The 8,261-nt window shown below is 45.7% G+C and overlaps 1 pseudogene; it reads right to left on the minus strand.

Moving 5' to 3' along the window:
* Positions 1–1,848: 1,848 nt before the first annotated feature.
* LOC144097971 (uncharacterized) lies at positions 1,849–2,668 on the minus strand (annotated as a pseudogene).
* Between the last annotated feature and the right edge of the window lie 5,593 nt (positions 2,669–8,261).

The raw sequence follows: 8,261 nt of genomic DNA on the forward strand, positions 1-8,261 counted from the left end.
ACGATAGCGAGGCGGCTGTTATGTTCGCTAAATGTCTTCCCAAAAATCACGACGTCATCCAAATAACACAAACAAATCTCCCACTTCATATCACGCAAAATAGTGTCCATAAATCTTTCAAATGTGGCAGGTGCATTGCATAGTCCAAAAGGCATGACATTAAAATCATACAGTCCGTCAGGTGTGAGAAATGCAGTCTTTTCTTTGTCGTTTGGGTGCATTGGTATTTGCCAGTACCCTGACCTTAAATCAACCGAGGAAAAATATGAAGCGGAGTGTAGGCAATCGATGGCATCGTCTATGCGTGGGAGCGGATACACATCTTTTTTTGTGATGACATTTAGGCGACGATAGTCTACGCAGAACTGCCACGTATTATCTTTCTTTCTCACGAGGATCACTGGGGCCGCCCAAGGGCTTGAAGATTCCTGCATAACTCCTCGGTTTATCATGTCATGAACTTGTTGGTCTATTATCTCACGTTCGGTTGGTGATACGCGGTAAGGCCTTTGTCGTATTGGAGGTGCGGATCCAGTATCGATCACATGATGAATGCGAGAACGCGGAATGGGTACTGGAGGGTCTCTGGAAAAATCGAACGCTGTGTCATGCTACGAAAGCAGTCCCAACAAAATGCGACGCTCGGTCGTGGAAAGGGACTTAATTATCATGGCCTGAACTTTGGACTCTTCACAGGGGTGTACCGGTTCTTCAAAAGCGTGATCACTGAGCGCCGCAACGGAAACCGACAAGCCTTCCTCGAAATGGGCAAGCTTCTTGCCACGAGGTAACACGGCGGGCTCTTCCGAATAGTTCACTGTCCACAGCGTGGTGTGGCCGCCACTAGTTACGCGGACTACGCAACGGGGCACGAGGACACTCTTATTAGCACACGTCAGTGCAGTGGGTTCCACCACGGCATCGAAGGCATCACACAAAATTTTCGATGAAACAACCGGCACAAATCCGGCAGACATCGCCGGTACAACTGTGTCCTCTGACACAGAGAACGCTCCGAAATCAAGAGAGGAGCTTTCCTCAAGAGCCGACATCGGAGTTGCGTCCAATGAAATCCCTCCAGTACGACAGTCTAATGTGGCATCGCACTGCTGCAAAAAGTCAATTCCAAGTATAACGTCATGTGTGGAACGTGACAGCACAGCAAATTCAGTCCTGAAAACTTGACCACCGATAATAACGTTCGCAGAACAGACACCAAGGGGAACTAATGTTTCACCCCCAACACCCCGAAACACCATAGCCTGATCCCAACCAAACATTACTTTTCGACCCAAACTATTCTTGAAGTTCAAACTCATTATAGATACTGTCGCACCGGTATCTACTAACGCCATAGTTCGAATTCCGTCGATAAGCACTTCAAGTTTGTTCTTTAACATAAACACGGGAAGAGGGATTGATGATGTCGACTCGCCGGCGGCCTCACCTCCATCGGCGCGCCGTCTAGTTTCCCGGAGGAGGCGAGCGGCGTCGAGGAAATGGTGAGCGTCGTTGACGTGAAGGCGGTGGTGTCAGGCTGCGGTCGGAGGCAGGCGAGGTGTTTCGCAGCAATGCCGCACGGTAGCTACCCCAAGAGGATGTTGGCGTTGGGTGCTGAACGTCCGCATCGGGGTTGAGAGAAGTGTTCGGCCACAGGCGATGGTCTGGTTGCATCGGGCCTCGTCGGCGGCAGTATCGGGATATATGTCCGGTCATGCCACAGCGGTAACACACAGGTGGCGGGCGGCAGCGATCAACGTATGATGCTTGCCAAGCGTGGTCAGAACGTTGGTTGTAATCATCTCGAGGCTGTTGTCGCGCCAAGTCGCCTGTGTAGGCACGCCGTCTTCACACAGACTGGTAGGCAGACTTTACCTCACGGGGTCTCCGATCGGCGAAGTTCTGCGAAACGCCAGCTGGAACCCAAGAAATAGATGGTGTTGCGGGCTCTGCCTGCAATGCGCAACCACCTTGCTGGGCGTCATCCCGGCGCACAGGGTCATGATACCGGAGGAGTTCCTCGCGCACAATCTGGCGAATCATGTCAGCCATTGACACTGGAGCAGCGACGTCAACGCTGGAGATGGAGGTGACATTCGCCAGGCGCCCGAATTTCGGAACAATACGAAGAAGCTTCAAAGCCTCGAACTCTCTGCAATGCTTGATGACGTCGGCCGTCGACTTCAAGCTGTCTTTGCTAATAAGGAAGTTGTATACATCTTCAGCAATCCCTATAAGTAAATGTCCGACCTTATATTCTTCAGACATCTGCGGGCTCACTAGCCTGCGCAACTTTACGATTTCTTCAATGTACATGGTGCAAGTCTCACCAGGTAATTGGGCCCGTTGAAGCAACGTCTGTTCGGCGCGTTTCTTTTTGGCAGAGCCGTCACCAAAACATTTCTTTATCTCCTGTAAAACGTTCCCACGTGGTAAGAGAGTCTTCATGGTTATCAAACCAAATCAGCGCTGTCGCTTCCAAAAAGAATACGACGTTGGCTAGCCTCACTGTGGCATCCCAGCCGTTATAGCGACTCACCCGCTCGTAATTAGTCAACCACTCGTCGACGTCTTCATCGGACCTTCCAGCAAAGGTGCGCGGTTCGCGGTGATGCTGCCAGTGGCCCGCCGCGGGTGCTGCTTGCTCGGCGCCGCCGTCCTGAGGCATATCCAGTGGAAGTGGTGGCAATCCGACAACTCTGCGGCTGCGTCTAGGAACAGGGGAATCCGTGGTGATACCCAGCAACGTCCACCACAACTGTTACGTACTCAGCAGGCACTGAGTGAGTCTGAGGTGTTTATTTAAGAGATTTAGCGACGGCGCGCAGAGCTCAAACCTATTAAACCGACCAGCTATATATATATATATAGAATCTGAGACGTGCTTTTAGTGCGCCCTGAGAATGAAGGCTGCAGTCTAATGCACATATCATAGTGTGTTTTTAGCCATGTTTGGGAGTGAAATGCAGCATGCAAACGATACAGATTTGTTCTTATATCGTGCCAAGTCCTTGCGGGCACTATAGAGACGCATAACTGTGCAAAAATTAGGTGCATGATATTCTCGCTGCTTTATTTAATACAAATAGCAGGATTCCACAGAACTTCCTGGCAATCGTTCTTTGGATGTTCCAGAAAAATACAGGAACTGAGTTTATTTTACAGCCTGCCCTCCAGCCATCCAAGGTTAGTCAAACGACTGCAACAGACGTCAAGACAGTTTTCTCTGTGTACTGAGGGACTGGGTCTGTAAACGGGACATCATTCGTTCAATATCATGTCGCTTGTGAGAAACGCGTTTAACACAAGGCGTTATGAAACTATTATCACTAAGAAACTATTGCTGAAGGAAACAGATTCAAAAGAGGAAGAGCAATTGTTAGTTTGGACAACATTAGACGAGAGGATGGAGAGAACAGTGCCCTTTTCAGGGCCCCGCGTCTGCTGCACGCGCAGTCATTGATGAAGAATGTCATAAACATGAATTTATGGCTTCAGTTGCTGGCCAACCTTACGGTAAGCAGGAAGGCCACGAGTTTCGTGCCATCATGAGAAAGATGAGAAAGAGGGAAGGCTTATATATATATCGTCATCACTCCTTCGCCCTTACGGCTGAACGAAAATTAGGGATTTTCGTTCACAAATTTTCGACCGGAACTGTTCACTTACAAAGTTAGGCACTGTGCGTTTGGTATGTCTTGCTCGACGCTGCAAAGAACAAAAACAACAAAATGAGAAAGCTGAGGAACAAATGCTAGAGGCATAAAAAAAGCAAACAGGAATGCGTTTAGCCAGGACGGCACGGTATGCACAGACTGAAGTAATATACGAGAGGAGCGCGACATTGCGGCAGTCTCCGTGACCTCAGTAACCTCGGCGCAATCAATACTGCTGGGACAGGCGCCTCCCATCTCATCTCGTGTCCGGGAAAAGCCTGCCGTCGTTCTCATACATGCCTGCCTGGGATAGGACGCATGGCCATGAAGCTGCCGAACGAAATGAGGTGTAGGGCAGCGAGCTCATATTTTGTTCGTCGAAATCGTGCGAGGCGGTGCAAGCTCAGCACTACGAGGGCTTTCGAGAGCCTACTCACATGTGATGTAGTTAGGCAGGCGCATCGACCCGTTCTGTGGGTGCCGAAGTACATCATTGGTTTGCGGGCACTTCTGAACCGAATTCGATCACACAGACATTTTTGAAAGCAGGAGCTGAGTTAATGCATAAGGTTTTACTTTTCTTTTGTGACCGCATTATAGAGTTAACTACTGCTTATAGTGTTCATTATTTATTATAGTTTCGTTATTTGGGGCGCTACTATGTGGGAGTGCCGTAGACCGACTTCTGTGTGCTTAGAGCGCACCTTAAAGTGTAGAGTGCGAAGGCATTGCGTCTACTCATCCCCAAGCCTCGGTGTATTCTTTCCTAGTTACGCACCCTCATACCACAGTATCTTTCTAAAGGTGATGTTTTGTAACCTCAAAAGCGTTTTGCCATAGCAATATTACTATACGAAAGAAAATTAAAGTTCAAGAGAGCATCCCACCGGGCTAGTGGCTGTAACGTTAGGTGTTACGTTAACGTTGGGTACGTTAGGTGTTACGTTAGGTGCCACTTGATGGGTTACACTGATATTAAGATGGGTGTTTCGTTAACAGAGAGGATGATAGAGTGCACCCGGGAAAAAACATGGGAAAGCAACGTCCGAGTCGAAAAGGTTATGCATGAGAAGGCAAGATAAGATTGGAAAACAGGCGAAAGATGCCAGGTTATCGAAGACGTGGAAGATAACAAGGAAAAGAATGATTCGTGTGTTATGAAGGGAATGGCGAAGTCAGGGATGCGGCAGAAAAAATGGTTTATGGTTTATGTGGTTTAATATTTCAAAGTGACTCAGGCTTTCAGGGACTGAGTAGTGGAGGGTTCAGATTAATTTCGAACACCTTACTTAACGTACGCTGACATCACTCAGTACAAGGGCCTCTAGCATTTTGCATTCATTGAAATGGGGCCACCGCGGCTTGAATTGAACCCGCGTCTTTCGGGTGAGCCGCCTAACACCATAGCCACTGAGCCGCTGAAGCAGCCGAGAGAGAGAAAACAAGGAAATCTTTGAAAGAAGGGAAGAAGAAAACATTAAATGGCGAATCTTCATTTCTTTCCACTTTGGTAAACATAACTGACGAGGCATTATTTCATGAATTACATAAAATTTTCTTGCAATATGAATTGTACGCAAAAGAACTATATAAAAAAATGAAAACTAAACTGAGGCAGCTTTGCTCAACGTTGTTAAATCATTAAACCAAACAAAAAGGCGAAACCAGATAAAAAGCGCATTTTTATTGGTTTAAGGAAAGCATTTCACCTCGTAATCAATGACATTGTATTGGTAGAACATAAAAACCTCTCAATCTTAGGAACTGCATTAGAAAAATACTACAGTCCTAACGAATCCATATCTTACCTACTAACAAGTAGTGGAGGCCTGCAAGGGTTTTCTTTCCACCCGTTTCTTTTTTTTACCAAGATTTGTGACTTTCCTACATATCTGGTCATTGTGGTTGTCATATAGATGAGACTAACAAGTCTGGTCGCGCATGAAGGAGGACTGTATTCTAAGGCCGACAGAGCTTCATAACATCTCTCGCGGCGATTAAAAATTACCAGCCTTTCAGTGAACCTTACTAAAATCAGCTACAAAATAACAAGAAAGACGGTTCCACCTTCTATATTAAAACTTTCCGCACTTGCGCGGCAGTCTAATTATGCCACATTGGTAATATCACGGCATTTTTGGATTGGAGAGGTGTTCAGAGGATACATGGTTCAACTAACGGCAAATCCTTGCTACCTATGCAATCACGGGGAGGAATGAACATCCTTACCGTAACCTTAACTTTATTCTACATGATTCAAATAGGCATTACTAGCTCATTTTTGCCAAGAAGTCCTGTGCCATGCCCTCTAATTTTCGTATCTCCTTTTTTGTTTATTCCTTAGCATTTCATACCATATATTGTTTAGGTACGCACAAATGTGTTCCACTCTTGTCAATTATTTCTAGTTAAGTGTTTTATTTACTGTGACCCGGGATTATCCTCTATTATCTCTCCTAACTCTTAGTGATGCCCCGTCAGGACCCCTTAACAGTAAATGACCGACGATAATGATACTAAATGTGTTCACTTCAAAAATACATGACTGACAAACGAAACAATTGCTGGCTTTCATTTCACAGTTCAAGACACAGTAAGAAATTAAAATTTGTCCAGGATACCTTACTTCGCATCAGTCAAGGCATGCACACATTTGGAATATGACCGCTGAAATATACAAGAAAATTCATTAGCTTCTTCATTTTTCATTAGCTTCTTGCAATGGTATTAAACGAAGGAAGTAATTACAACATAAATATACATCTTCACACGCAAGAAATAATAAGCAGAAAGCAATTAATCCGTTCTAACGAGAGCAGTTTACGAGCTAGTTGGTGTAAAGCTTAAAAGGCCTCGAAAATTTGTTTTTTTTTTGCGCAAAAAAAATGACACCAAAAAACATAAGATGACAGGTCGAGCGTAACCGGCAGCTAGTTTATTCAGCGTTTGACAACTCCAAATATAACACAGGTCAGACAGAGCATGGGCTGCAAATACTCCCACAGCCTGCAGTTACAGCCGCATGAAGCACAGCTTGGTGTAGCAAATAAAATAATAAAACCAGATGAATAATCAAGCACACAAAGAAACAGAATGACATGAAAGCCACAGATATGAGGGAGGAAATTCGCTAGATGTTTTATATACTTGCTCCGTGGGCATGTCCTTCCATTCATTTAGGTTTCCGTAAAGAATGGCATTTTCATTTTTTTAATTTAACGTTTGATTTCGTTGATTTCCACTGACTATCTCTTGTTACTTGTAAGTAGCCACCTTCAAACAAATATTGCTTTCGAGGAATGCTGGTTTTCGCAGGAAATATGATATAGAATAATTTCACGCTCAGAACATGTTGCCATTGGTGACGTGTGCTCTGTCCTAAAAAATCTTTCCTCATCATATAGTGAAACGCTTGTTGTATTTTTCGAAATATATTACACAGCAAATATTTGAGCGTTTTTAATGGTTTGATATCAGTTTCATAATAACCATTATTCACGCGTACTGTCGCATAGGCCTCAGAATAGAATGACATTTCATTTCTTTAGTCTTCACAGGTAAACACTCAGTAGTGCTGCCTGGGCAGCCCATAACTCGACTTGGTGCGCAGGTACGTAACAGACGTACCTCTGCCAAGATTAACTAACAGACAGGAATTAACTAACAGACAATAAACTACTATATAAAGATATTATAGAGTGTTGTTTTTTCAGTGAGGCACATGTGAGTACTTTTCTGACAATATGTATATACTCATCTTGGTGTTAGCATACCTATCAGCTATCTTTTTAAGAGCATGAGAAATCATCACCCTCATCAGGAATGATAAGTCTGGCGTAAAACACAATAATCGACAGGCAGTAACTTAAGATCATGGGCTTTTGTGCAGAGCGGACATTGGGCAGAGCACATCCAGCAGCCGTAGCTTGTCCGGCAAGGATTTCTTTATAGCTTTTGTCGGGGCTCCCCGAGTGCCCACCACGTTGGCGCCGCTAGAATGTGTTTTTGGTTTTAAAAGAAACGTGGTAAAGTGCATGCAAGAACGGCGGTTAGCCCAATGCATCATGGCCGGCTGCGAAAAGACGAGGCGTTGCATTGTCGCATTCGAGCCGCAAAATGAAACCGACGCGCTCGCCCCTCAGAATTCGAGGGGGGATATCGTGTAAATTTTTTGCTTTCGACGGCACCGCGCATGCTGGATGTCCCAGAGGCGGGAAGCGAAGAGTAGGAGCGCGACTAGGGCAGTGCGTGGAAGTCCGAGTGTGTGTTCTCCTTTCCTGTGCTTTCGCTTGAGTTTTTGTGTGTTCGTGTCTGTGTGCCGTAAAAACAAACGGTAGTGGGTAACAGCTCCACGGAATTCAATTCGGTGCTCTCACTGCAACAACAGCGTAAACACGGGCGTGCTATTGGCTCATTCATTTTGAGCGAAGGTTCACACTATGCGTGGAAAAGGAATTTCAGGAATTCTTTTGGCGCTAAAAGGGAAGATCGGCGGTCAGATCGAAGGAGGTCAGATTGATTCCGGAGAGTAGAGGCGCAGGCACTCGCGGAAGTTCGAGATGCTTCGCGTAGGTGAGAGTTGGACGGTCGGGCCGCGTGTAATAA

This window comes from Amblyomma americanum, chromosome 7 (assembly GCF_052857255.1).
Source record: "Amblyomma americanum isolate KBUSLIRL-KWMA chromosome 7, ASM5285725v1, whole genome shotgun sequence".
Classification (NCBI taxonomy): domain Eukaryota; kingdom Metazoa; phylum Arthropoda; class Arachnida; order Ixodida; family Ixodidae; genus Amblyomma; species Amblyomma americanum.